General features: G+C 33.0%; 1 long non-coding RNA gene across 1 annotated transcript in view; it reads left to right on the top strand.

The window, feature by feature from the left end:
• The window catches only part of LOC140843144 (uncharacterized), a 176,768-nt gene that overhangs the window by 1,145 nt on the left and 149,393 nt on the right, over nt 1–26,230 (top strand). The window contains exons 2-5 of the long non-coding RNA XR_012120690.1: nt 13,257–13,289; nt 13,737–13,841; nt 17,133–17,231; nt 22,017–22,144. This is a non-coding gene — a long non-coding RNA (uncharacterized lncRNA). The remainder of the gene's footprint in view (nt 1–13,256; nt 13,290–13,736; nt 13,842–17,132; nt 17,232–22,016; nt 22,145–26,230) is intronic.

Genomic DNA, 26,230 nt, shown 5'->3' with positions numbered 1-26,230 from the left:
CCATTCTGCACCCATACAACTATTCTGGTTTTCACCTTCAGTACAGTATTAAATAAATTACATGATATATTCAACACTTATAAAATAGGCTTTGTTTAAAATGATTTTGCCCAACTGTGGGCTAATGTAAATGTTCTGAACCCCTTTAAGGTAAGCTAAGCTAAGCTATGATGTTAACTAGGTTAGGTGTATTAAATGCATTTTTGACTTACTGCCTTTTCAGTTTACAATAAATATCATGATGTAATCCCATCCTGAGTCAGGGAAGACCTGCATATATAAATACGCTTACATATGTAACACTAGGTCATGTTTATATTATGTATTTCTTATTGTTCATTTCTCTTTTAAAAGTTTGGAAGCCACTGCTTTAGGGGCATACGTGCGCTTCCTAGGTAGAAATAGCAAGAGCAGAGTCTCCAAGCCAAGAATAAATAAATAACGCCTTTTTCTTAACTACTTCAGTTCAGGTGCACAGATTAAAAAGTAAATGATGCTATTCATTACTTGGAGGCAGTATTGGTTTACTATTGCTGTGTAATAAATAACTTTAAAATACGGTGGCTCAAAGCAACCATTTTATTATGCTCGTGAATTGTGTCTTCAGTAGGGCATAAAGGGGGAGTTTTTCCCTGGTGACTCAACTGGGAAGACTGAATGCTAGCAGAGCATCTGTCTGTGGCCTGCTCGTGTGCCCAGGCTTTCTCACAATATGGCAGTAGGATAAATTAAACTTTTTAGCTTAGGCCCAGTGCTCCAAAGTCAAGTGTTGGAATGAACAAAGCAGAAATTACATGTCCTTTATCTGACCTAGTTTTGAACAGGAGTATCACCTCTCTCACATTCTTTCAGTTAAGAGTGAGTCTCAAGGTCTCCCTGGATTTTAGGAGAGGGGACATGGATGACACTTCCCAAGACTGTCAAAGAATTCATAGCCATTTAAAAACTCAACACAATGAATTTACCACTGTCACAGAAGATCCCCTAATATATAATACAATAAACTTTTATTTCTCATCAGAAATCCATTGTGGATGTTACTAGTCAGATGAAATGTTAGACTTAGGATCCAAATTTCTTCTCAGTTTTAGTGGTTCCACTGTCTCCCAGGACTTGGAGTCCACAGCTTATTTGACAAGAAAGAAAGCATGGTACATCACTGGGAGATTCTTAAACATCTATAAAATAAAAAGCACTAATGGAGATAAGAGCAGAAATCATTGAAGTAGAAAACAAATTTACACTAGAGCAAAGCAACAAGGCCAAAAATCTTTAATTAAAAAATTAATAAAATCGATTTGCCTTTAGAGAGACTGACCAAGAAAAAGGAGAAAACTTAAAGTAAAAATATCAGGAATGAAAAAGGAAACATCCTACAGATAGTAAAGATAAGAGAGGATACTAAGAACAAATATTTATGTCAAGGTATTTGACTTTTTATTCCTTGAAAAACATAATTTACAGTGGTGAACATAAGAGGAAATAGACTATCAGAATGATCCTGTATCAATTATGAGAAATTGTGTCTGCATTAATCTGTTCTAGCTTCCGTAAAAGAATACTGCAGACTGGGTAGCTCAAACAAGAGAAATTAATTTTCTCACAGTTGTAGAGAAGTCCAAGATCCAAGTGCTGTCAGGGCTGGTTTCTGGTGAGACCTCATTCCCGGCTTATAGATGGCTGCATTCTTATTGTGTCCTCACATGGACTTCGTGAGTGCCAGGAGAGAAAGAACTTTTTGATGTATGTCCTCTTCTTATAAAGGACAGTACTCCTATAGGATGAGGACCCCACGATTATGACCTCATTTAACCTTAGTTTTCTCCCCAAAAACCCCATCTCCAGATGCAGTCCCATTGAGGGTTAGGGCTTCAATACAAGAATGTGGAGTGAGGGGAAGAGAATGACACAAAGTATCCTTAATTTAAAAATTCCCCATAACAGATTCAGATAGCATCACCAGCATTTGAGAAATAATATTGATCTTTCAGATTTCCAAATTCTTTTACAGAATAGGAAAAATAGGAACTTTTCTTAACTATTTTTTTTTTTGAGACCAGAATAAACTTAATTCTAAATCTTGACAAGGGCAGTATAATAAAGAAAATTTCAGGCCAATCTTTCTCATAAACATGTGGCAGCTTACATTATTTGCCTCAGTTCTCCATTCTTTCTTATATATGTGCCCTATGTCATGTGACATTGCAGTACCTCCTACTGCATGAGCACAACATATTTTCCTACCCTTTAACTCTGGACTGAGACATGTAACTTACTTTGGACAATGGAAAAAAGAAATATTGCAAGCAAGAGCTTAAAATGGGCTTAAGCAGTAGGACCTTCCTTCTTTAGCTTTTGCCCTTACAGTGAAAAGAAGAACATGCTCTGATTAGCCTGCTCATCCCAGGAGAAACGGTTTGAACAGAGCCTAGTAGAAAGCAGAGCTACCCCAGCAAGCTCAGGGACCTGCAGAGAGAAGCAGGGCCACATACAGTTGAGTCCAGCCTAGATCAATTAAGTACAACCCACAGACATGTATGAGGGGAAAAAATAAAAATAACTATTAAGTCACTGAGCTGTAGGTGGTTTGTTAATCTAACTAATCAATGCAGAAATAGATGCAGAGACTCTAAAGAAGGTATGTGTACCCCAAATTAAGTAATATATTTAAAAAACAATACATCGTGACCAAGTAGGAGTTTCTGGGAATTCTAAGGTGGTTTTACCCTTGAAAATCTATCAGTGTAATTTGCCACATTAGTAAAGTATCTCAATAGGTATAGAAAAGCATGTGATAAAAACTCACACCCACTCATGTTAAAAATCTCTCCACAAACTAGGAATAGAAGACAATTTCCTTAATCTGAGAAATGGTATATGCAAAAACAAGTATGGCAAATATATACTTAATGTTGAAATAATGAAGGCTTCCTCTAAAGATTGGAAGTAAGACAGTAAGACTCATTAGTACCATTTCTATTCAGTATTATAGAACTCCTTGTTCAGCACAATCCATCAACAAAAAGAAACAAAAGCTATATAGATGAGAAGTAAGGAGTGAAGCTGTCATTATTTGCAGACAAGATGATTCCACTGCAGAAAATCCAAAAGGATCTACAGAACCTAGTAGAATTAATGCATACATTTAGTAAGGTTGCTAATTACAGGTTACAAATTCAACATTGGGAATTAATTTTAAGGACTGGCACTACCAGACTTCAACATCTACTATACAGCTAAAGTAACCAAGGCAGTTGGTATTAGTGAAAGAACAAACAGATCAATGGAACAGAGCAGAGATCCTATAAATAGACCCACACAAATATAATCAACTGATCCTTGACAAAGGAGCAAAGGCTATACAATGAAGAAAGGACAATGTTTTCAATAAATAATTTTGGAACAACTTGGATATCCACATGCAAAACATGAAACTAGTCCCAAGCCCTATAACCTTCACAAAAATTACCTCAAAATGTATTATATACCTAAATGTAAAACAGAACTATAAATTCCCAGAAGATAACACAGGTTAAAATTTAAATGAGCTTGGTTTTGGTGGTGACTTTGTAGATACAACACCAAAGACATGCTCCTTGAAAGAAATAATTGATAAGCTAGGCTTCATTAAAATGAAAAACTTCTGCTCTGTGAAAGGCACTATCAAGATAATTAGAAGACAAGCCACAGATGGGGAGAAAATATTTGGAAATGATTCATCTGCTAAAGAACTGTTTGCAAAATATACAAACAACTCTTAAAACTCAACAGTAAAAAAATAAATAACCTGAGTAAGAATAGGTAAAAGACTTGTACAGACACCTCACAAAAGGAGCTATACATGTGACAAATAAGTATATGAAAAGGTGCTCAACATTATGTTTCAGCAATTGCAAATTAAACGATGAGATATCACTACACATCTATTAGAATGGCCAAAATCCAAAACACTGACAATACCAAACATTGTGAAAGATGTGGAACTGTGATTAGGTTGAGTTCACCGCAACTAACCCAACCTGTAACCTACAACCTACAGCTTCTCTCTTCGTGGTGACCTTTTATATCTTGTCAATATTGAGCAGGAGAAGTTGGACTGAAGTATTTTAATTTTTTTAGTTCACCTTTGGAGTTAACTCTGTCAGGGCCTGGAACCCAAGTACTAAAAGAATGTGTTGGCCTATGTAAGTTCTCTATCTTTCCAGCCCCTCCTCCATTACTGCTTGTTTTGACAAAATTCAGAAGTGAGGGTAGGAATGGGGAAGGGATTGGCTGGCTGAATTAGTTTTGCAGTTGGGTGTCTTTCAGGCTCCAGTTTGTTTCCCCAGCTCACGCTGACACCTACAGCCCAGTTGATTTGTCTTCATCCCTGCAAAGGCACCATGGTAGTCCAGGTTTCCCCAGAATGCATGTGCAGACCTCTTCGTGGTGCCAGGTAAGGAAGCTGCTACAGCTTTATATTGACTTACCCGGCAGTGAGGTCTGCACATCCATTCTGGGGAAACCTGGACTACCATGGTGCCGTAACTTTCTCTCAGGATTTCAGGTCATCAAGGCTTCCCGACAGGGCCTTGGCACAGGGCCTCATGATTCGATGGACTCTACTATTGGTTGAATTCTCTGATTGTTACCATCTTAAAATTCTTAATAATATTTTAACAAGGAACTCTGTGATGTCACAAATTACATAGCCAGTCCTGCTTACTGGCATCCATCGCTCTTCACTGACCTCATAGAAAAGTAAGATTTTTATTTTGTCCAGATTTTTCTTGTTACCATGGAGGCATAGGTGTTTCACATTTGTCTACATCCTACCAAGAACAGAAGTCTGTTTAATTTATATCTCACCTCCTTTTAACTTTCCACGTAGAGAACTTTGGAATTTTATATTGAAATTAGCTAGAACTTGCCTACACAAGTTTCACTTTCCAATTCAATTTTCTAATTGCCTTTAATTGAAATGTGGATATTATTTTTGTTGTTTTAGGACTAAAAATGGTTTGATAGCTATTATAAAAAAAAGTCAACATTTAAATTGTTTTAATTGGGCTCCTTTATGTTCCCTACATTTCAAAATATACTGATAATTTACTTCTAGCAGAATTGTTATACTCATTATCCCTGAAGATATTATATCATAAACATTCTTTTTGTCTCTAAGCATCTGTGCACCCTACCTCTCCTATTCCCCTTAGCCTTTTCAATCTGATGAGGCCTAGAGCGCCATATTTTCCATAAATTTTCCTTGACAGTAATATATAGCTTTGCTTCTGAAAACTTACTTTTCATAATGGTTGTCAAATATATCTTTTATTTTTGTTATTATTTTATTATCTGTTATTTATTTACTTATATTCATCATGTATTTTAAGCAATATTAAGAGAATGAAATATTCTCTTGAACCTCAAATGTGTAGTTATTTTTACAAAACTTGGCCTTGTGATCTCTTAAAATCTTGATCATTTTATCTATTGATGTGACATATTTGTTTTAGTAAATTACATCTAATGCAATCTTTTCAGACATGTCATCATCAGATCATTAGGGTATTAAATTAGGATATTCTGAATTCCTCTTATTTTTGCCTTCTTCTCACTATATTTTTATTCTCTAGAAATGGTTTTATTACTTTTTTAATAGCTCCACATTTCTCTGGCATCTGTCTACTCATTTATTAATTAATTTATGCACATTGCAAGTTCTTAATGTGCACTGACCGTGAGTCAGCCATTATATGAAATTTTGACAACTCAGCCATGGTTACACCAAAGCTTCTACCTTCATAGTGATACATCCCTGCTGTATGTGGAGAATCTTTTCGGGGGCCAAGGAACATTTCCTAGAAAAAGTGACTTTTAATTTGATATTTGAAATAAGAGTTAAACAGGCCAAGAATGGATTGGAGGGAGAGGGTTTGGGACAGAGAGTCTTCTAAGCCGAAGAAAAAATGTGTAGAGTCTCTAAAGCAAGGAAAAGCAAGATGTGGGCTCAACTAAAATCAATTTGTCTAATGAAAGAATACGTTATTGACTTATAAAGAAACTATTAATAAGAACGAGGCTATTACTTATTACATTGAAACATCCAAGTACTTAAGTTATTTTTACCATTTCACTAGAGGGACATTTTAAATACTTTATCATCAAGAGAAGCATGTTATTATAATTTTGGCTTTGGATTTATTATAGATGCCATCCAAGAGAGCCCACCCTTGTAGTAATTTGAAATGAGGACCTTCAGCAGGATTCATGTGCAGTTTTTCTCCAGGAACAGTGTATAAGGGGAAAGCCTTTTACAGGATTTGATTTGGAGGATCAGAATTTAAACACTAATCTCTGTAAAGTGCATGGACTTTACAAAATGAATATTTTACAGTATATTATGGCTCTGAAAATTATTAACTAAAGTCAATATCATAATTTAAAAAGTCATGTATAAGTATTATAAGCAATCTGAATTTCTGTTAATGAGAAATATTGATTTAGCTTATTAGACAATGCAACAACCTCCAAGAAACATTGAAGAATTCTTAAAGTTTCAAAATTGGGTGAGTAGAGTATCATATTATGTGCCAATACATCTTTTAAAATAGCAGTTATGGAGATATGGCAGGTGTAGGAAAAGACTTTAAGAACCGAAGTTCAAAAAATACTTTCCAAGTGAGAAATGTTTATAAGTATGTATCTCCTTTTATATTAGGCTGTATGTGGTAGCCATTCCTTCTACTTGATATTCTATTCTCTTTATTACTTTTAGAAACATCTAACCCTATATCCTCTCAGAAGAATTATCCAGACATTTCTATATAATTTTGCTAATGTAAGATTCTTGCCTTATATATTTACACCTTAAAGAATATCTGACAATTATGCTTACTTACCTCACTTACCCATGTATCACAGCTTAGACTCATGGGTAGTTTGCAAAGGTGTTGCATCTATATTCCTTGATTGCTCAGAGTGAAATATAAAAATGTGTTTTCATGTCGAATGCTCCAGTTTAGGCTAGGGCTAGGATATAGCTGTTAGTGTGAAAGATGGAGAGAAAAGGAAGGTTTTTTTATGAGGTATGCACATATTTTGAGTAGATTGGACTTTTGAATAATTTGTACTTACTTAAATATAAACAGAATTTGCTGTGACTAAACTGTTGAAAATGGAATTTCGGTTTTTGTGGGATTTTTTTTTTGATGTTTTAGAAAAGGATTGTATTCCTTTTAGGAGCAAATAGAAAATGAAAACATTCCAGTTTACAAAAGTTTATTTCAGTCACTGTACCGTGTAAGCCAAAAACTTTGAGTCATTTTTTGGACAAGTTTTTTTGCAACTATTTTGATTTAAATAATGATGAAAATGTGCTGTGGCCTAACACTAATGTTTGAGATCTTTTTTAATATCAAGGGAAGGGATTATAATTAAAATAAAGCCAAACTCAGCAAATAATTATAGAAATATTGGACTATACCAACATACATGTTGGAGGACATATGATTATGGATTAAATTTCTAATTATTTGAAGTAGAAAATGCATAACCACTCTGTTTATCTCAGGTAGAGACTCAGATGAACCAAATCAAGATCATAGGTTTACGCCAGCCTTTCACCAAAGACAGAATAAAATAAATCATCCTTGTATGCAAAGGACAGCATTTATACTGATAGCTTTCAATTTTATCACATAGAATTTGATAAAACAACATGCCCAATTGTACCATTTTGTCACTTATGGGTTTATCTGTAAATTTTTTCTTACTGTCTGGATTTCCCAACCAAAAACGTGGGCTTTGTAATTACTCTTTTTTAAGGTTCAACTATCTCTATGCATTGCCATACTATTGGATATTTGAAAACATCCAGGAATAAAATGATTGAGTATTTAATTTTTGTTTGCTGGACCAAGCTTTTGTCTTGTAGACAATGGTAAGAAAGTATTAACTTCCTCAAATTCATTGAAGAAACATTTTTGAGCACCTACTTGTTTTTGAGCCATGTACATAGACAATTAGAATGTATTTGTGAATAAAAATAGACACAGATTTCTGCTTTCATGGCACTATCATTTTTTTCAGAAATAAATCATATTATTAAAAATAAATAAAACAAAAGAGAAAGTAGATATATTCTAAACTGCCTGTGTCTTCCTGGAAAGCCTATTTAATTTTTTTCTAAAATATAAAAGCTAAGGAATGTATCTGCCTAGCATTATAGTGGTTAAGAACAGAAGCTCTGCTGTCAGATTGTCCATGTTTAAAGCTCAGCTCTGCTACTAACTAGCATTAGAATAATACCTGGAATCTACTTGTTGGCTATTAATTTTGCATGTCTTGTACTTTATTTTTTGTTATCATTAATGTACAAGCACTTGAACAACATTATGGTTACTAGACTTCCAATATTATAAGGTCCCCACCACATATCCCATTGCAGTCACTGTCCATCAGCATAGTAAAATGCTATAGAATCATTATACTTGTCTTCTCTGTAACATACCGTCTTTCCTGTGTCCCCCCTCCTGCTACATTATGTAAGCTAATCGTAATGTCCCTTTATCCCCCTTATACCTCCCTTCACACCAATCCTCCCCAGTTGCTTTCCCTTTGGCAACTGTTAGTCCATTCTTGGGTTCTGTGAGTCTGTTGCTGTTTTGTTCCTTCAGTTTTTTTCTTTGTTCTTATACTCCACGTATGAGTGAAATCATTTGATACTTGTCTTTCTCCATCTGGCTTATTTCACTGAGCGTAATATCCTCTAGCTCCATCCATGTTGTTGCAAATGGTAGGATTTATTTTCTTCTTATGGCCGAGTAATATTCCATTGTGTATATGTACCACATCTTCTTTATCCATTCATCTACTGATGGACACTTAGGTTGCTTCCATTTCTTGGCTATTGTAGATAGTGTTGTGATAAACATAGGGGTGCATATGTGTTTTTCAAACTGGGCTTCTGCATTCTTAGGGTAAATTCCTAGAAGTGGAATTCCTGGGTCAAATGCTATTTCTATTTTTAGTTTTTTGAGGAACCTCCATATTACTTTCCACAATGGTTGAACTAATTTACATTCCCACCAGCAGTGTAGGAGGGTTCCCCTCTCTCCACATCCTAGCCAACATTTGTTGTTGTTTGTCTTGTGGATAGAGGCCATCCTAACTGGTGTGAGGGTGATATCTCATTGTGGTTTTAATTTGCATTTCTCTGATGATTAGTGATGTGGAGCATCTTTTCATGTGCCTGTTTGCTGTCTAAATTTCTTCTTTGGAGAAGTGCCTTTTCAACTCCTCTGCCTATTTTTTAATTGGCTTATTTGCTTTTTGTTTGTGGAGGTGCGTGAGCTTTTTACATAATTTGGATGTCAACCTCTTATCAGATATGTCATTTATGAATATATTCTCCCATACAGTAGGATCTCTTTTTGTTCTATTTATGGTGTCCTTTGCTGTACAGAAGCTTTTTAGTGTGATATACTCCCACTTGTTCATATTTACTTTTGTTTCCCTTGCCTGAGAAGATATGTTCATGAAGAAGTTGTTCATGTTTATGTCCAAGAGATTTTTGCCTATGTTTTTTTCTAAGAGTTTTATGGTTTCATGACTTATATTCAGATCTTTGATCCATTTTGAGTTTACTTTTGTGTGTGGGGCTAGACAATAATCCAGTTTCATTCTCTTACATGTAGCTGTACAGTTTTGCCAACACTAGCTGTTGAAGAGGCTTTCATTTCCCCATTGTATATCCATGACTCCTTTATTGTATATTAAATGACCATATATGCTTGGGTTTATATCTGGGCTCTCTAGTCTGTTACATTGGTCTATGGGTCTGTTCTTGTGCCAGTACCAAACTGTCTTGATGACTGTGGCTTTGTAGTAGAGCTTGAAGTCAGGGAGCATAATTCCCCCCACTTTACTCTTCCTTCTCAGGATTGCTTTGGGTATTTGGGGTCTTTTGTGGTTCCATATGAATTTTACAATGATTTGCTCTAGTTCATTTAAGAATGCTGTTGGTATTTTGATAGGGATTGCATTGAATCTGTAGATTGCTTTAGGCAGGATGGCCATTTTGACAATATTAATTCTTCCTATCCATGAGCATGGTATATGTTTCTATTTATTGGTATCTTCTTTAATTTCTCTCATGAGGGTCTTGTAGTTTTCAGAGTATAAATCTTTCACTTCCTTGTTTAGGTTTATTCCTAGGTATTTTATTCTTTTTGATCCAATTGTGAATGGAATTATTTTCCTAATTTCACTTTCTGTTAGTTCATCGTTAGTGTATAGGAATGCAACAGATTTCTGTGTATTAATTTTGTATCCCACAACTTTGCTGAATTCAAATATTAGATCTGGTAGTTTTAGAGTGGATTCTTTAGTGTTTTTTATGTATAATATCATATAATCTGCAAATAGTGACAATTTGACTTCTTCCTTGACAATCTGGATGCCTTTTATTTCTTGGTGTTGTCTGATTACTGTGGCTAGGACCTCCCTAACTATGTCGAATAAAACTGGGGAGAGTGGGCATCCTTGTTCCCAATCTTAAAGGAAAAGCTTCCAGCTTCTCACTGTTAAGTATAATGGTGGCTGTGGGTTTGTCATATATGGCCTTTATTATATTGAGGTACTTGCCCTCTATACCCATATTGTTGAGAGTTTTTATCATGAATGGATGTTGAATTGTCTTGAATGCTTGTTCAGCATCTATAGAGATGATCAAGTGGTTTTTGTCCTTCTTTTTGTTGATGTAGTGGATGATGTTGATGGATTTTCTAATGTTGTCCCATCCTTGCATCCCTGGGATGAACCCCACTTGATCATGATGGGTGATCTTTTTGATATATTTTTGAATTCGGTTTGCTAGTATTTTGTTGAGTAATTTTAAATCTATGTTCATCATGGATATTGGTTGTAATTTTCTTTTTTTGTGGTGTCTTTGCCTGGTTTTGGTATTAGAGTGATGTTGGCCTCGTAGAATGAGTTTGGGATTATTCCCTCCTCTTCTACTTTTTGGAAAACTTTAAGGAGGATGGGGATTAGGTCTTCACTAAATGTTTGATAAAATTCAGCAGTGAAACCATCTGGTCCAGGTGTTTTGTTCTTAGGTAGTTTTTTTATTACCAATTCAATTTATTTGCTGGTAATTGGTCTGTTTAGATTTTCTGTTTCTTCCTTGGTCAGTATTGGAAGGTTGTGTTTTTCTAGAAAGTTGTCCTTTTCTTCTAGGTTATCCAGTTTGTTAGCATACAATTTTTCATAGTATTCTCTCATAATTCTTTGTATTTCTGTGGTGTCCATAATGATTTTTCCTTTCTCATTTCTGATTCTGTTTATGTGTGTAGATTCTCTTTTCTTCTTGATAAGTCTGGGGGTTTATCTATTTTGTTTATTTTCTCAAAGAACCAGCTCCTGCTTTCATTGATTCTTTCTATTTTATTCTTCTCAATTTTATTTATTTCTGCTTTAATCTTTATTATGACCCTCCTTCTACTGACTTTGAGCCTCATTTGTTTTTCCTTTTCTAGTTTCATTTATTGTGAGTTTAGACTGTTCATTTGGGATTGTTCTTCTTTCCTGAGGTAAACCTGTATTGCAATATATTTCCCTGTTAGCACGGCCTTCGCTGTGTGCCACAGATTTTGTGGCATTGAATTATTGTTGTCATTTCCCTCCTTATACTGCTTGATCTTTGGTTTTATTTTGTCATTGATCCATTGGTTATTTGAGCATATTATTAAGCTTCCATGTGTTTGTGGGCTTTTTCATTTTCTTTGTGTAATTTATTTCTAGTTTCATACCTTTGTAATCTGAGAAGCTGGTTGGTACAATTTCAGTCTTTTTGAATCTACTGAGGTTCTTTTTCTGGCCTAGTATATGATCTATTCTTGAAAATGTTCCATGTGCACTTGAGAATAATGTGTATCCTGTTGCTTTTGGATGGGATGTTCTGTAGATGTCCATTAGGTCCATCTGTTCTAATACATTTTTCAGTGTGTCTGTCTCTTATTTTCTGTCTGGTTGATCTGTCCTTTGGAGTGAGTGGTGTGTTGAAGTCTCCTAAAGTGAATGCATTGCATTCTATTTCCCCCTTTAATTCTGTTAATATTTGTTTCACATGTGTGTTGGGTGCATAGATATTTATAATAGTTATATTCCCTTGTTGCACTGATCCTTTTATCATTATGTAATGTCTTTGTCTCTTCTTACTTTCTTTGTTTTGAAGTCTATTTTGTCTGATACAAGTACTGCAACTCCTGCTTTTTTCTCCCTATTTGTTGCATGAAATATTTTTTTCCATCCCTTTACCTTCCATCTGTGTATGTCTTTGGGTTTGAAGTGAGTCTCTTGTAGGCATCGTGTAGATGGGTCTTGTTAAATATGTTTTATCAGATTTTTAATCAAGATTGTAACATGTATTATTTATATGTTTGTAGTGACTTTTCCAAATTGTATGATCAAGAACTAGTTTTGTGTTACTATTACTCTGCTCCTTGAGAACTTCCAGTGTTTCTTTGCTGCATTCATAAAAAAGCCAGAACTTTGAGATTATCATTAATATCTTTCTAAATCTGACCGCATCTTAATTGATGATTATTTCCATAGCTCTCAAGCACACAGCCTTCTTTCTTATCATAGCTCATCTCACTTTCCCTAAATAGCTTTTCTTTTTTATTCCATTGCACACTTTTTTAAATGTCTATAATGTGATTCTCTTTCTGATAACCATCCATTACCATCCTTTTGAATTTGTTTTCTGTGTCATCTCTTCTGTAATATACTGTGCAATGTGTGTGTGTATAAAATTTGCCTGTAAGCTCAACTGTTCCTGGAAGAAACGAGGTATGAAAATTAATAAACTATATATTAAAAGGGCTAAATGGTCAAAAACTAATGCATACAGAAAGCTCCTTGTTCTCTGTATAAAGTAGTATGGTAGATATGGAGATGTGCTACCCAGATTCCCCTTCAAGCAAGGGCCTGTTGCCCTTGTTTCTAAAGCATGCTGTTAGGGGGCAAATGTTTTTGTTTGTGTATGTATCTGATTCCCCTCTTGAACTATGACTAGCTGGAGGGCAAGTATCATCCTTGTATTTCCAGCATCTACCACACGAACAGCATTCTTGGCCTCAGATACAGACACACACACACACACACACACACACACACACACACACACACAATCAAATTAACTGAACAAATTTATACAGTATAAAAATTCTTCAAGTTAGAATTTTAAAGATTTTATTTTAATTATTTTCCAGCTTTCAGATGAAATAGAGATGAAGAATATAGAGGTATTTAAAATTTTTTGTTTTATGAGATTATGTATCAAAAGTATGTAGAGCTAAATCTTTACAATGATATAGATGTAGCTCTAAATATAAATAGGGGCCTCAAGAGGTTGGAAAATGGAAGCTTTCTCTTCCTGCCTAAGTTATTTATTCATTGTAGTCTAACATTCTTAATCATTAGAGTTATGTTAAAATTAGTTCTGAAATATGATTTTGTTTTGCTTTTGGATTTGGCATATGAATATGTCAGGGCTCTTAATTTTACAGAATCAGAAAATATGAAAATTTGTATTAGGTGTATTTGTGTTATTTTTTACATATTTTAGTAAAAAGTAAAGTAAAATAGTTAACGAATGGTAGGTAATATTTATCTGTCTTCTGTAGTCATATGAGACAACTATATTGAAAGAGTGAAATAATTATTGTTCTGTAATATTTACTTCTTTCTAGGATTTCAGCTTCTCAGGATTCAAAACAAACAAGTTTACTCAACTACCCAAACATTTGGATGCTGAATGAATTTATCTTTTTATTTTAAAATCCCATAACTTTGATGTATGTAAACATTATTTTTATTGTATGATAAATTTTGTGAATATTATTTAATGAATCAAACCTTTATTTAAAGCTATGACAGATTAGGTCGTAGGCAGGAGTTAATACTTTGGGCATTAACTCTGGCAGGAAAAAAACAGTGATGTTTAGCATCCTGGTTACCAGAAGAGAATGTATTAGACTCTGTGGCACTGCCTCCCAAGTCTGAGGTTGCTAGTGTGCATGGGCTTGGCACGTGACTGTAACAGGTATTTCTCCTTCCCTCTTCCTGCTCTGTCAGTTCAGAATTTTAGTCTGTGCATCCCCTATCCCCACCTTTTTAAGCCTCCAAGTACCTGCCAGATTTTGCATAATATCCTTACAGGGTTGCCAATTGATGAAAACCTACAGACATAGGAAGGTAACTAGATTCTTGGCCATGAATTCCAGGAGTAGGATAAATGTTGGGCAGTTACTGGTATTGATTTCCCACCCACTTAAATATTAGGTGGTCACCAAACAAGGTTTATATTTCCTGGAAGCTTGAACAATGTCACTTCCACCTCAGGCAGATTCCTTTCAGACAGTTTCAGCCATTATTTTCTGCCCATTTTTCCCTCTCTTCAAGATGCAGTGTTCTAAGCAGTAGAATCTGGTTGACCTAATTTGGATCTTATGTTTGCCTATCAGTTAAGGAACCACAGAGCACCTCAATCAGCACCTCTACCCAGAGTGATTCAGTAATGACACTCTCTTTTATTTTCCATGCTAATGCAAATGTTTTTCAATTCTTTTTTGTATTTTTTGGGATTTTGGTGATAGAGAAGGTTTAGTCTGACCCCTCAATACAAGCACCTGATAACATTTTTCTGAAGGAAAACTAATTGCAGCTATTTCTGGGTTATGAGCATACTTATTCCTTTCTCTGACTATATTTTCCAAAATTTACTCAGGGAAATGTTATTGCTATAAAAACAAACTAATACAAATTATTATTAAAATAATTTAAGGGCTTTTGGCCGAGATAGTCTCTAATGCTTTTCTAATATTTTGTGTTTCTAAGATGGGGTATTTTAATCATGGATGCATGTACACCCAACACAGGTCACAAGGCAATCACATAAACAAGGCATAGAAGTACAGCTGTGAGGAATTTTTAATGGGGTAATTTGGAGGATGCTGGCATTATTGAAAGTAACAAGAAAGTGAGGAGTGGAAGTATATATGCTCAGGTGGTAGGTAGAATATGATAAGCAGCTGGTTTAGGGTATTTTTAATTTATGTACCAATGGTATTTCTGGGCATACATACCCAGTGTTTCATTTGTTAATAGCCATACCTGATTTCAAAAAAGAACTGAAATCGGCTCTCTAGAACATATTCAATGCAATGGTATTAAAATAAACAGATGATGAAATTAAAATGAAGAGGAAATAGGTGTAGGAAAATTAAAATATCAGGGAAGGTTATTTCGTAGAAATGCTTACAATAACATACCAGCTTATGCTCTGAAATTGTAAAGAGAAGGTTAAAGGGCTATTGTTACATGCCTGATGGTGTGGGATTCCATATAATTGATTTAATTCACCTAACTCCATTACAATTCATTCCTGCATGTACAGTCATAGATTAAGTTCCTTGAAATGAGAAAGTGTACGTTATTCCCTATACCACCAGAACAGAATCTTGGTTACAGATAATGCTCAGGAATAAATTGCATTGAATTGAATTGAGTGAAAAGGGCCTGAATGATGGACTTTAAAGGAGAAAGCTGAGCCACAAGCATACTGATATACACAAATAGAAATTCAAGAGAACATTAGAAGCAATTTTCTCCAACTTAGAGTCAATAGTAGGAGAAAAAGGTTCAAGTCAGATAATCTATGGGCTTTAAAGTATGTTTACATTTAATAGAATCAAAAAAGTTTCACAAGGTGGTGGGAGTGGGGAGGAGAGAACTATTTAACTTTCTAAACTGGGTATGGGATTTTGGGGGCCAATTTCCATTTCTTGGTTGTTTCGACTAAATATTGGTGTACTTTAAAGTGTATAGAGTTTTCCTGAAAAACGAAGTTAACGATACTAAGCATAATCAAAACGCAGAATAGACACAATCATGCAGCTAGATTACACTAAAAAGCATTTTTGTTTAAACTTTGAAAATAATTTAAACCAAAGTATCCAGTTTAATCTAATTTTCTTACCTATATTTCAATTGTCTGACTTTTTCTTTATGTTTATGTACTTTATATATAGTATTTGTAATTAAGAAGTACTAAATCTAAGTTGAAGCTGTTATCAATATTCTCCATGTCATACTTAGTGGCCTATCAAACAGAAGTGCCACCACAGAATACATTATAAATAATCTTGGTATAAAAGTTAGTGTGATGTCTTTTGTAGGCTTTTACTTGAGAAACAGGAATTCACCCCTATGGATTTCATTACAAAGAAATCCTAGTCTGGCATTTAAAAACTTCTAGTGAATAAGATAAAATGATCTATTGAATGTGCCTATTTAAACCAAGATTTACAGTCTCTAGTAGTTATGGTAAATAGATTTAACTGTATGTGCCAATTTTAATCAATTATTTAAAGAGAATTCTGTGTTTAGATAGGGTCTAAACTTATGATGGGGCTCATTGGATAGAATTCCATAATTTTTGATACCTGTCTTAAATATAAAAGGAAATTATAGCATGTACATTGGATTTTTGTTATTCATAGTCTAGCCTACACTGTCATTTCAGTAGCTACTAGCCAAATGTGATTATTGAGTATATGAAATGTGGTTAGGGTTACTGAGCTGATTTATTTTATTTGATCTCTTTTAATTAATTTATAAATAAATTTAAAAATGAGTATTTGATTCAGTTATTGAAAAACTTTTGATTACAGTGGAACAAAATTATAACCATGTATTTTATGAAGTCTAAATACTGATCTAGTATTTATGATGGAAATTTATTGTTCAAATTGAGATAGATTGTTAGTATAAAATACACACCACATTTCAAAGATCTAGTACCAAAAAAGAATGTAAAATATTTCATTAATAATTTTTATAATCATATGTTGACATGTTTTAAATATATTTGGTTAAATAAAATATGTCATTGAAGTTAATTTTACCTTTCACTTTTTACTTTTTTAAAGTGAATCTTAAATTTAATATTATATATATGGCTTACACTGAATTTCTATTAAACAGTGCTAGTTTGTTGAATACGTACTCTTTATAAAGCCTATTCACATTAACATGTTTTATAATATATTTTCATTTGATCTCCATGTGACTTTATTTTTCCATAGGAAAAAGTTTTTAAAATCTGGAAGACTCATTTTCTCTCAGAAGCCTCTATTGCTCTTTTGCATGATTCCTTTTGGTGGTGGTTTCTCCATAAATTTAAGGTACAGTAATTTTTTAACTTTTTTTAAATTGATATGCAACATAATTTATTTTTCAGTAGATGTAGCACTAGAATGAAAAATGTTTTCTGAATTCTTTCAGAGAGCTTGGATTTTTAGTATTCCACACATTTAGAAATAAGTGTTTGAATTTTAGAGTTCTTTCAGAGAGGTTAAGATTTTAATATGGATTTCAAAGAGCCTGGGTCTTCATTAATCAGAAAAAAATTCATGAACTCAAACACTGTAGAGAATAGTAAAGGTGTATCTTAACTCAGTACTATAATGTGCTGATAAACACTAAATGGAAAATCCTCTGTGAGTCAATGACATTGAAAGAGATTTCATTTAGAAAACAGTCTACAGAATGGATGGAGAGTCTTTACTCATTTCAGAATGGTAATAATTCTGATAATAATTAAAAAGGAAATGACATGGGTATTTGAGAAACTAAAAGAATGAAAATAAGCAGCACATGAGTCTTATGTTAGAGAATACGTGAGCATAGAAAAAGTGGTGAACACCAATGACTGCTTGTGGCTTCTAGATAACAGAGCAGTTCAGGGGGTCACAGTCTAAGCATTAAGAAGGTATGCCACCCCATGAAGAAAGCTGAAAATATACTTAGCCCTCCAGCTTTCCCCTGCTCAGATAACCCACATAAAATTGCTTGTGGATTCCCAAAGAAATCTCATATCATGATGGAATGCATATTATTAATTTTACTTACAAACCATTTAGTTAATGCTTTATGTTAGAAAAATAAATATAATTCTAGGTCAGAATGTCTGTCTTATATTTCTGATATTGTTAGGAGCTTGATGAGGCACTGGAAGTGGTATATCAATTATATAAAGGTAATTACCTAGGGAAATATGTGAAATCAGGGAAGTTTCATTACCTTGAATTTCTTTCTGTAGATGTGGATCCCAAATTTATAGTTTCTCATGATAACAGAGAGAAACACTACTTTCCCACTTAAATCTGTCAAGTTTATATATAACAAGTTTTTAAAGAAACATAATATAGCAATGTTACCAGTAACTGTTAGGCCATGATAGTATTTTATTATTTTGAACAAACACAGATTTAACACAAAAATATTAGTGACTCACTACATTTAGAGGATTATCCCTGGAATAACAAGGAATTCGAAATCTTAAAAATTATCTTAAAGCCAAATATTCTCCAGAAATTGCTGGCTTTCTAAAGTTAAAATAAAATAATTTAGTGATAATTCTAAAAATTATAATTTAGTAAGTAGTGCTACTTATGATTTTTGATGTGTTTTACGAAGCATTGTATGATTTAGCTGGGTCACTGCTCTACCAGTGTTCTAGGGAACTGGGGGATGGGGAGCAATTTGGGACCCAGACCAAATTGAAGCAACCTTTCTATGATTTAACCAAAATAGCTCCTATTTCATCTGTTTCATTCATTTCATTTCACCAATGATTTTGTTTCTAAGAGGGTTCATTTTTAAAAAATCTATGTATACACATACACAGATACATGTAGAAGCCAGTGAACTAGATAAATAGCATGTGGGTCACCCACATGCTTTACTAGTATTGTGTGGAAATAAATCCATTCCTTGGCTATTTCAGTTTTATTAGGTATTTCAAATGAATATAAAACACATAAATTCTATTGTATGAAAAATAAGTAGTACTGATTTTATAACAGGAATATAATAAAACCCTAAGATACTTGTACAATTTAAGTACCAATAGTATAATACAACAAAATGTATAATATGAAAAAAACCTATAATGCATGCCTCAGCACGCTGACTCTAAAACTTATTTCAGTAATTGTTATATGATTAACAAGAAAAGCAAGTTTCCTTTATTTTTTGCCTCTGATACAGTGCTAACTTGATCTAGTAGAAAAAATAGTGGACTTGAATCCAGAAAACTAAAATTTTAAAACTGGTTTTCCCAGTACTTAGTGTGAGACTTTAGACTAGTCAAAAAGTCTCTCTGAAATTCACTTCTCTCTATTCTAAAAAACAAAACAAACACACACATGTAGGAAATAACATATACCTTTTTACCTACAATTGTGTATACTAAAAGTGGCACCTAGTAAACTGTGAAATACTATATAAATGTAGTAGCAGATTCAGTGTTATAAGAGATATAATAAGAGATTTTGCTTTTAAAAAAAGTTTAACCACTTAGTAAATCATGTGACCTTGGATGGTTATTCATCTAAGTCTTTCATAAAATTTAAAAAATGACCTATGTTACATATTTATTGGGGGAGTTAAGTGGAAAAAAATTAAATGTATAGCTGTTTACATGGAGCTAGGTATACAGTAATTGTTCAAGGGATACATCTTTCATCATCACCATCACCATCATCATCATTATTATATTGATAGAGAGAACATAATGTTTCAAAAATTGCTACTGCATCAATAGTGTCCTGACAGAAGTTTGCCTGAGAGTGTTTGACTAGAAGAATTTCATTGTAATGATACTGCAATACCCTTAATGTTTTTAAAAATTGCCCTTGGGACTTTGGCTCCCAAAAAGATTCAGAAAGCTGGAAAGTGCATCATTCTCACCTATACAATAACAAAGAAAAGCCATATAACCTACAAAAATGATAATTTTTTGGAATTATTATACAGAGTAGATTTCAAATCAAAGCATGGTTTAAGAATATTTGAGTAATTTACAGGGTAAAAGAGTAATTATGTAATGATTAAATGGTCAATTCATCAATATGACATAACAATCCTAAATATGTGCCTAATGAAAATGCTTGAAACACATTTAATAAAAAACTTTTAAAACTTCCAGGAGAAATAGAAAAACCCATAAGATCATCAGATATATCAATAGTTCATTCTCAATAATTGGTATAATATACAGAAAATCAGTAATGATATGACATGAGATAGAAGACTTGAGCAACACTGTCAACCGACTTGATTGATCTGACATTTATTAAACATTCCTCTGAACAATAGTAGAATACATGTTTTTCTCAAGTACACATTAAACATTTACCAACTACATTCTGGACTAGGAAAACCATACTAATAAATTTAAAAGAATTCAAGTCATACAAAGTATGTTTTCAGACCAAAATGAAATTATAAGTGAATAACAGAAAGCTATCCAGAAAATACTGAAATATTTGGAAACTAAACAATACACTTCTCAGTAATGATGGGTCAAGCCAGAAATCAATAGGAAATTTGGAAAGTATTTTGAACTTAATTAAAATTAAAATACGCATTAAACTGTGGGATGTGTCTCAAGCAGTATTTAGAAATTCAGAATGTTACAATGCCTATGTTAGAAGTAAGGAAAGCTTTTAAAAACCATGACCTCAGCTTCTACCATAAAACACTGAGAAAAGAGGAGGAACTAAAACTCAAAGTAAGCAAGAGAAAGGAAATAATATCAGAGAGGAAACCAATAAAAGGAAAAACTGAAAAACAAAGAGGGAATTGGAGAAAATTAATGAAGTCAAACACTGGTTCTTGGGAATCCTAAACACAAGGTAATGCAGGAGGAATTTGAGGCCTATGTTTCACTGAGAGTAACCATAGCAAAAACAAAACCCAAATGCAGTTTAACACTTGAGTTAATTGACTCAATCCCTAAAAGCTAAGAAAAGAAGATTCCAAAACATAAATACTAAATATCTTAGTTTTTACTATCCTATGGAGATTCCCAGCTCTCAAACAGAAATTACAAAACACATAAAGGAGGTATGAATTGCTTAGTGGTTAGGAAAATGTTCAGCTTAACAAGATAATGCCAAAATTGTCCCATTATTAATGTATAAGAGTTCCTAAACATCAATAGGTCAAAGAAGTAATTGCAAGGGAAATTATAAAATACCTTGAGACAAATGAAAACAAAAACACAACATACCAAAACTTATGGGATGTAACAAAAGCAGTACTAAGAGAGAAACTAGCTGTAAATAGTATCTCAAATCAACAACCTAACTTCATTCATTAAGGAACTAGGAAAAAGGAGAACAAATGGAACCTTGGCCTAGAAGAAGGAAGGAAATAATAAAAGTTAGAATAGAGATAAATAAAAATAGAAAATATATATTAAAAAATAGAGAAAATCAACAGAACCCAAGTTGATCTTTGAGAAGATCAACAAAATTGACAAACATCTAGCTAGATAGATTAAGAAAAAAGGAGAGAGGACTTAATTATTAAAATCAGAATAAAAGTGGGACATTACTTTCAGCAAAAAAATGAAAAGAATTTTAAAAGAACTATAAACAAATGTATGTCAACAAATTGGATAACCTATATGAAATAGAAAAATTCCTAGAAACATATAATCTAAGACTGAACCATGAATAGAAAATTTAAATAGACCTGTAACTAATAAGGAAATTGGATAAACAGACACTTCCCAACAAAGGAACTCCTGTACCAGGTGACTTTACTAATGAATTCTACCAACATTTAAAGAAGAATTAATACCAGTCCTTCTGAAACTCTTCCAAAAAATTGAAGAGGGAATAATTTCTAACTTATTTTATGATACCAAAGCCAAAGATACTAGAAGAAACAAAAAATATCTGCAGACCAATATCCTCTTTGATGAATATTGATGCAAAAGTCCTCAACAAAATACTAGCAAACTGAATTCAGCAGCATATTAAAAGGATTATGCACTCTGACCAATGGGATTTATTACTGGAATGCAAATATGAGTTAACATTTGTTAAATAGCTTCATCTAATGGATACATTAGAAACCTGAATACCCAACAGCTGCAGGATACATTTTCTTTTCAGGCATACTAAAACATTTACAAAAAATGACCATACCATTTTGCTGCTCAATCTCCTGTGAAGACATATATAGTGTGGACACTAGGTTAAATCATACTAATCAAAGATCTATTCAGGAACTTTCTCTTTGGGTAAGTTCATTTTCTTTATATATGTTTAGTGTAGATTATGTATTTGAAACATGCTAACTTTCTTGACTAAGTAATTATATATGTGTATATAGAGAGAGAGAATCTCATTTGATTTTATAAATATATTTTCTATATTATATAATTTTATAAGTGTATTTTATAATTTATAATTATCTCATTATGATTCATATATATATAGAATATCATGCAATCCAGTATCTTAGAACCACTGCCTGTTACATGAGTTATCAAGAATTGTTAACTATTAGCTTATGATTATTATTTTTGCTATTATCTCCTTCCATAAACTTATCACACAAGTATAAGAGTTGTATCGGGAGTTAGGAGACCTAGATTCTAGTTTGGCTCTCAATTACTTAACTTTATAATTTAAACAATTCTGTTAATCATTCTGAGTATCAGAATAATCACTAAAACAGAGGGACCTAATCTAGATAATATCTAACATCCATTTTATGTCTAAGATCCTATTCATTTATAAATCCCAGTTCATTTGGCTTTCTAATTTCTTAGAAAACTATGACTAAACTTGATAATTTTTTGTTTATTACCAAAATTTATTAATGTGAGCTTGTGCTTCTGCAGTTGACATCACAAATAAATTTGTACATCTTTATTGCCTAATTCATGGTTTTTTACTCTAATTCATTTCTTCATTGCTCAATAGAGCAAGTATTCAGGGTGCTACATTAGGACTTTGCCATAATATTGACATTATTATTACTTAGATAATTCTCTTTTCTTACAACGTATTTTGTTTTCAGTTTAGCTATCATGTCACTGTTTTACTAGTTCTGGCTATGGATGTCTCATCCTAGTAGTTGCTTTAATTTCATGCTGAGTTACTGATAATGAAAGAATTGAAATTGCTATGGAATCATAGAAGGTAGCAAAATCATTGACTACTTTCTGCATACCAACTTCTGTGCAAGAACCTTCATTAATTCATCAAGCATTTGTGTGCTTTTTATGTGTCAGACACTGTGCTGAAGAATGGAAATACAAAGTTAAACAAAACAGAATACTGTCCTTATTTTATCTTTCTTTTTTAAGGTGTATATGTGTTATGTACATTTGGCTGATAAGGAAACTAGGACTTAATTAACTTATCCAGTGTAATGCAGCTAATGAATAACAGAGCCAACATTCAAATAATGTCTGTTTGATGCCAAAGCCCATGTTCATTCCACCATAACAACTATTTGCCCTTTAAAATAGACAAAATTACTGACATTATGATACAAATCCTGACCTTAAATTGTAATACTAATGGTTTTAATTCCATACATGTTTTATTTTTAAGCCTGACAGAGAAAAATCAAGATTTCTTGTTTGACAGAATTTCAGAAAGTTATGTGACACTTTTCATGAGCATACCTCTCAGTAGTAAAGATGCATTCTTCCAGGTAAACATAGAAATTAACTGGTTATGATAATTATTTTTAGAACAAATGAATTAGAAAAATTTTATTTAAACATATGAGAACGTATTTTGTTACTCTGAAAGCAAATTGCCTGGAATAAGCAATGACAATATTTAAAAAGTTATGCCCCACCCAACCCCCAGAATATTGTATTCCTTGCCTATAAGTTTTACAGAATCTCTTTAGTATGGTATAAGTATTTTGTTTGCATATTAATAATTTGAAAACTATTGATTTATTCTATGTATATTCTTACTTTTTTCTCTTTCTCTACAACATTATTTATCATTTTTCCCTTTATATGTACCTGTTGATCTATTTAACAGGACTTGACAAACATATTATGCCTAAAGGCTAAGTACCTGTTATAGTAAACAACAATGTATACATTTATGAACTTTGTTTTACTTTTCTGTTGTTGTACTAATTAATGAATAGGGCTGATTAAAATAATTTATGTCCTTGAGTTGGTTATCTGTCAGATGAAGAGGTTGATTAGATCCATGATTCATAAATTATTGTTTTATAGAAAAATGGTATTCTAAAAAACAAACTAGGATTTTGTCTGTAAAAGTAAAATTTTTTTTCTTATTTGTAGGAAAAAGTTAGCTAATAGTTAGAACTTATGGTAAATTGTCTTGAGATGACAAAAAGAGCCATTTCTCCTGTCTGTCATCTTTCACATAGTTTATCCTTCTGTGGTGAGTGTGCCTAGCCTACCAACATGGCTTGATGAAACCAAGCATGTTTTAACTCAGGGCTCTTGAGAGAAAGATAAGGGGCCTATTTAATTTGGACAAAAAAGGAAGTAGGAGCACCATTGCACTCCTGTTCTCCAATTTATAGTCCAACATTTGTGGTCCAAATTTTCTTCCTTCAGGTATATGTCTTATTGCCAATCTATTTCAAATTGTGATTTCATTTTTTTCTAGGCCCTTATTTTCATTGGCTTTTTTCCAAGGAGAAATTAGAAGCTGTTTAACCAATATTCAAAGCTTTATTTGAGAACAAGCAAGATGTGCACCTTAGTAATTAGACCCTTGACATGTGTTCAAACTTCTTTTAATGCTCTCTCTGTTTTATCCTTGAGGACCAGGCCACCTCCCTACAGGTCCATCCTCTCCATAGCTGTTTAATAAGTGAGGCCTCATCTGTTATTGACTAATTTCCATTATTTATAGTTCATTCAAGTAATGGGGGTTTTGTTACAATTGGCCCATCTGATTTATCTTACCTAAGGAAAAGAAATTTTTTAATACTTAAGAATCAATAAGTTATCATCAGGTTCCACTGTTCAGTACAAATTAATTGAATTTAAACATATTTAGTATGGCTTTTAGTAGTACTTTCTTCCAATGTCATACAATGAAAATCCTTCAGATATTTTTCCAACACAGTTTCACACTTGATCTCTTTTTCCTTTAATCTCATGGAGAAATAGTAACAGAAAGCTTTCATAACTTCCCCTTATTCATCTTGTTCAACATTTTAATTTTAATCATCAGTATGATTTTGTGTTCACAAATGTAATATGTGATTATTTCTGGTATTAAAAATGTTCACGGTTCATTCAATAAATGTAAATATATATCAATATATTAGAGCATTCTTCTATGCCCCTTCCAATCCCCACCAAAATAAAAAATGGAGTTCTTCAAACAATACTATCACTTGCCAACAAATTTGAGCATTATTGTATTAGGGGACTACATGAGTTTCCTATAGCTGCTGTAACAAATTTAGTGGCTTGAAACATCAGAAATTCACTGTCTTACAGTTATAGAGGCCAGAAGTCCAAAACAAGTCTTATAGGGCCAAAATTAAGGTGTCAACAGGCTAGTTTCTTTGAGTGACTCCAAGGGAGAATCCAGTCCTTGCATCTTCCAGCATCTAGTGGCAGTCAGCATTCCTTAGCCTCTGGTCACCTCACTTTGGTCTCTGTTCTGCGATTATATTCCCTTCTCTTCTTCTCTAGTAAAATTTTCCACAGCCTCCCTTTTATAAGGATACTTACAATTACAATTAAGGCCCATTGGGTAATTCAAGATAATCTCACCATCTCAAGATCCTTATAACATTTACAGGTTCCAAGGATTAGGACAGTGACCTCTAGGGGATCCTCCAATTATAAAATTTTGCATTAGTGAAGGCTAAATGTGTGATTTTAAATACTTATCTAAAGGCAGAGTACCAAAATGGTAAATACAAATTTTAAAAAATTTTAATATAAATATGTGCTATCTTTCTATGTTTAGTCACTCCTTGAGAAGAATTTAGTAGTTTAGGGATTTTAAGTGTAATAGAATACTGGTAGTATCATATATTTGTTGATATCTGACCATAGTTTTAATATATGAACAATATGATAGTAATTACCATATATTAATTCACCTAAACAGGTTTCAATTACTTAAAAGTATATTTATTTTATCACAAAAAATGGTAATTGTGTGACATGATAGAGGTGTTAGCTAGCATGAAGGTGGTAATCATATTGCAATATATAAATGTATCAAATCAACATTTGCTGATACACCTAAAGCTTACACAATGTTTTATGTCAGTTATGTTTCAATTAAAATATATATGCTTTTATTATAATGACCTAGATATGTCACTTTCTAGAAGAATATAATAATAC

This window comes from Manis javanica, chromosome 8, assembly GCF_040802235.1.
Source record: "Manis javanica isolate MJ-LG chromosome 8, MJ_LKY, whole genome shotgun sequence".
NCBI classification, from domain to species: Eukaryota; Metazoa; Chordata; class Mammalia; order Pholidota; family Manidae; genus Manis; species Manis javanica.
The sequence above is the reverse complement of the archived record's forward strand: the minus strand, read 5'-3'. Positions and strand labels throughout refer to the sequence as shown.